General features: G+C 43.9%; 1 pseudogene; it reads left to right on the top strand.

Annotated features, from left to right (window-relative positions):
* The first annotated feature begins 484 nt into the window (after nt 1-484).
* LOC121459111 lies at nt 485-1,345 on the top strand (annotated as a pseudogene).
* The last annotated feature ends 3,974 nt before the right edge of the window (nt 1,346-5,319 follow it).

Here is a 5,319-nt window from a genome sequence, read left to right as displayed (position 1 = left end):
TCTGCCTTTTCTAATTGACAGTTTTGTCCGGATTTGTCAAGTCGGTTTTTCTAGAATTTGACTAACCCCAGTGGAGGACATCTTTTCACGGAAACAGAATGGAGTCTAAAGAAATCAACTGAAGTATGGTGTTGCCGTCTAGATCTGGTGAACAACGGGGGGCAATGGCAATAGCCTGTCTTGTTTGGGGAGCCCCTGGGACTTTCCTGGCTAGCAGCTCATAGGGAGGTTGCTTATACCCAAACTAGGACGTTCATTTAACAACCCACGGCTTCTCAGGGCAGCATTTCCCACTCACGCAGGGTACCTCCATTCAAACTCTCCTTTTCAATGACAGATTTTAGTTCATTGACAAAGTGCCAGGTTTCCAAATGTTTTTTCCCCGTATCCTCGGCTTGGGTTTGTCATTTTTTTTTTCCTTGCTGCCAATGGAGTCGGAGGCTCAGATATGTTCAGGATTTGGCCTCACAAATAATCCACCTCCATGGCCAAGGAAGACGTGGTTGTTGGAGGTGCCATGACATTAATACTGCTTTACAAGAGGTGATGAAGACTGCCTTCATCCACAGTGGCCAAGCACATGGCATCTGTGAGGCTGCTAAAGCCTTAGTTAACTGCCAAGCCCATCTTCTGTGCTTGTACCCAATTGTGATCAGCATATATAACTACCATATATATATATATGTATATATATATACATATATATACATATATATATAATAGTTATATACATATCATATATATATCATAGTTAGGCTATTTATTGCTGTGAAGAGACTCCATTACCACGGCAACTATTATAAAGAAGATTTTAATCAGGGTGGCTCACTTAACAGTTTCAGCGGTTTGGTCCATTATCATGATAAGGAGCAAGGTGGTGTGCAACGCGGTGCTGGTGCTGTTAGAGCTACGTCTTGCAGACAACAGGAAGTTGACTAACACACTGGGCAGTATCCTGAGTATAGGAAACCTCAAAGCCCACCCCCACGGTGACACACTTCCTCCAACAAGGCCACACCCACTCCAACAAGCCACACCTCCTAATAGTGCCACTCCCTCACTCACTATGAGATTATGGGGGCCAATTACATCCAAACTGAGATATATATATATATATATATATATATATATATATATATATATATTAGAGGCCCTTTGCACTGAGCATCAAATCAACCTAAGTAAGGTAGATGACAACAAGAAAGTATGAGTAGGCCTCTGTAAAACTGATCAAGAGGGAAAACCACTGAACATGGTTGGTTGTACTTGTGTAATGGTTGAGGGCTATGGCAAAGAATCCCAAGCTAAGCATATCCCCAAAGAGTACTTTAGAAGCAAGAAATGAACATATAAAAAATGGCCCATTAAAGCAGAAAAGGAATCAGATGCTTAATACTAAATGTGTATCCCCAAATTTCACGTTTTGAAGCTTAATCACAAAGGCTGCTGTATTTAGAAGCAGGGCTTTTAAGACAGGCATAGTGGCACATACCTTTAACCCCAGTACTCAGGAGGCAGAGACAAGCAGGGTTCCAAGTCAGCCTGGTCTACAGAATAAGTTCCAGAACAGCCAGGTCTGCACAGAAAAATCCCGTTTCAAACAAACAAGATAGAAATTATGTTTGTAAGATTTGATTAAGCCAAGAGAGTGAAATTCTCATGAATGGGCTTAGTGCCATTACAATCGGTATCCCAGAAGGCTCCTTGACTTCTGCGGTGTAAGGGAATAGCGAAAAGACACCCATGTGTGTCAAGAAGCTGGCCCTCACCACACAATGGATCTGGCTGAGCGCTGATTTGGGCTTGCCAGTTTATAGGACTGTAAGAAATCAAATTTCGTGTTTATAAGTACCGAGACTGTGCTACCCTGCCATGGAAACCCAAATGGATTGTGTTACCAAAAGAAACCAAAATGTTTCCTATGTCTATTTCTTCCTAAGATCCCTCTTAGCTGCAGGATCAGGCAATTCCAGGAAGAAATTAAAAATCAGACAATAAAAAACAAAATACTTAAAGCAAAGCAGATTTATATTACCACTTCAGGCCTGAATAAAAACAACATAGGCCTTTTTTTTTTTAAATGTATCTGGGTGTTTTGCCTACTTGTGTCTCTATGTACCACAAGGCTGCAGTGCCTGAAGAGACCGGAAGAACACATTGGATCATTTAGAACTGGCGTTACAGATGGTTGTGGGTACCCTGTGGATGCCGGGAACCGAATGCTGGTCCTCTGCCAAGTCAACAAAAGCTCTTAACCACCGAGCCCTCTCTCCAGACCCAAGTACAGGACTTTTTGATCAGTCTGGAGAATTGGGAGATGGTGATGTTTTACTAAGGTGGGGCAGCTCTTGTTACAGTCCATCTTCGTGGCGTGGGAATAGAAGAGAAACCCAGAGTAATAAGTGAAGCAGGAGTCCAGAACCAGGCTGATCCAGAACAGCATTTCTCTGAGGTGGCACGAGGGAGGATGGAGAGAGCTATGAGTTGCCATTTGGGGGCTGATTCTTCCAGAATTTGGCTTTCGAGAATAAAACTAAATAAGCAAATGACCTGTCACCTACGATGCTCCTATCTGCGGGCTCAGGAAGTAGTCACCAATTAGTGCTAATTTTTCATCACTTTAGCTTCAGGTGGGAAACCCTGTCTCTTAGCATTTGCATCCTGTCACCCTTAATGCCAGAGGACCCTTCCAACAGGGAGGTGCAGGAGCGTGACGCTATTCCTGCCCCTCACAACGACTTCTGTTTTATTTATTGTTCGCTAAACCCTTCACCTAGCACCCCGAGTATTAGAGGCATATGTCAACCCAATAAGGTTCCATCTTTGATTTTCTCCATTCTTTGTCTGGTCCCTGTGTTCCCACACTAACTTGAAAATATTGTCTGGAAAATGATTCTTTTATTATCACTGATCTTTTGGAGCCAAAATGCTTGGCTTGCTTTGGCTCACGTGTATCTAGCTCGTCTGTCACGTCACACAGATCAACGGATGTTTCGGGAGGCGTGGAGATAGCAGGCTGCCTGTGGCTCAGAATTCCAGCAGGAATGCTTACAGTGTAGTGGGGAGAGAGGACACACACACGCTTCTCTAACCCGCTGTGCAGCTGAGCTGTGACAGTAACTGTACAGTTCACTTGAGTAAACGTCTCCAGCTTGACTTCAGTGCACCCTTAGCTAAGGCCCTAATTAACACATAAAATCTTGGCGTTTCCTAGTGTCTTGTGCTGCAACGTAAGTAATGAGAAAATTAGTAGACAATGGGGGTCTCCAAGAGGAGTCAAGAGTTCCAGTGGCCAGAGCTGGAATAATCTGAACAGCCCAATGTTTATTTTACCAAATAAAATCAAAGTATAGCCGGGCAGTGGTGGTGCATGCCTTTAATCTCAGCACTGGGGAGCAGAGGCAGGCGGATCTCTGTGAGTGCGTGCCACTGGGATAGCCAGAGCTACACAAAAGAACCCTGTCTCAAAAAAAAAAAAAAGGATGTACTCCAATTCATAATGTGCCTTATGAAGTATAATTAATGATGTATTAGTGTATGTTAGTGTGGGAGCTGGGTATGGCCTCTATGTAAACTCTATACGACTTTCTCAACTTTTCTGTAAATAGGAAACTAATAAAGTATATTGAGAACAAACGGAAGCATTCATGTAGAAAAATAAGGGCCCAAGCAGACCGTGTGACAAAGCCAGCCAATCAATGGAATGATGATTGAAAGGGGACCCAGGCCATTAAGTATAATCCATAGCAGCTATGAAAATGAGCATCATTTGAACACGATTCCCTGGCTCCGAGCCCAAGCATCACAGAGAGTACAGCGAGAATAAAGGCAGCTGGATAGACGGCGACCAATGGGAGAAACCAACGTGGAAACTGCTGTCCCGCTGAGCAACATATTGGGCTACAAAAGGGGAATTCTGAAATTTTGTATTAAAAGCAAATAGTTTTTGTTTACCTTCGTTTTGCATTTAGGAACGAGAGAACTAAGATGTGCTCCGGTTAGCAGACTGCTTTCCCAGTATGCGTAAGGCCCCAGGTTCAGCCCCTAACAAAGCATAAATCAGGCACAATGACAAGCACCTGTAATCCAGAGAGTTGGAGCATGGAGGCAGGAAGACCGGGAGCTCAGAGTCATCGATACAGAAAGCCTGAGAGCAGCTCAGGCTACATGGGAGATGCAGGGGAATAAAAAGAACAGCTGTAAGAACGGAAGAGAATTATGAATTGATGCAAAACACCTCGGGAAGGAGGTCTCACTCATGAAAGAGAAGAGAGACGGCAACCCCTTTCCGATAGTGCTGGGCCAAGAATGGCCTCTGGCCTGTTTATCTTATTCACTTTTTAAAATAAACATTTTTTGTAGTGGCATTTCAATCGTGTTTTAATAAATAAAGACTGCCTGCAGATCTGAGAGTAAAACAGTCCCACTGGTCAGACTTACAGACCAGGTTATGGTGACACACACCTTTAATCCCAGTAGCCACAATGACACACACCTTTAATCCCAGTAGCCACACTAGTTGCTGTAGAATTCGGGTGGTGCATGCTTTTAATCCCAGTCCTAGAAAGGAATATAAGACAGTGGGGCAGGGCGGGTGGGGGGTCAACTCTCAGACACAATCTCCTTCTGAGATTCTGGGAGGCAGGATTGCCGTTTCAGACTGAGGTCAAGGCAAGAGCCAGTGGCTGGCTGTTTTGCTTTTCAGATCTTCAGGTTGAATCCCAATTTTCTGACCCTAAGTTTTTTATTAATTGTGCATTATTTTTCTTTAAACTTTATCCTTAAAAATTTCAAATAAAAATAAAAGCACACACGGAAATTAGCCAGATCCAACGTCTTAGTGAGCTTCCATACAGCCAGAGTGGCCATTAGGAATGCGAGCTGTGGAGTTTCACGTTGGATCCCAGACTTTCACAAGCATGATACCTGCTAAGACACCAAAGTGTAAGTCTCTAAAACCATGGCCTGCCTCCATCGGAGTGAGCAGAGGGAGGAGGAGAGGTGACGCCCACTGTGGGCAAGGATGTGGACTAGGAGCACACTCTGGACCGCTGAGCAGAATGTAAGCTCACTGAGCCACTCTATGAAACTGGCGGTGTCGTCTAAATCCAGACTATGTAGAAACCAGAAATGAATGCTTTTACAGGCTGTCCCCAAATAAGCGCCAAAGAATGCCTATAGCACTCGGTTAATAAAACTGGAAATAATGAAGTGCCCATCCACAGCAGGATACATGGAACGTGATTTGATGACTTCATCGAACTGTCCCATAGAGATGAAAAAAGAATCAATTACCACGACAGCACGGGCGAATTTCAC

The sequence above is a fragment of the Microtus oregoni genome, unplaced genomic scaffold, assembly GCF_018167655.1.
Source record: "Microtus oregoni isolate MIOR12 unplaced genomic scaffold, Mior012 000018F_ref0000195, whole genome shotgun sequence".
Taxonomy (NCBI): domain Eukaryota; kingdom Metazoa; phylum Chordata; class Mammalia; order Rodentia; family Cricetidae; genus Microtus; species Microtus oregoni.
This window is presented reverse-complemented; position numbering and strand designations above follow the sequence as displayed.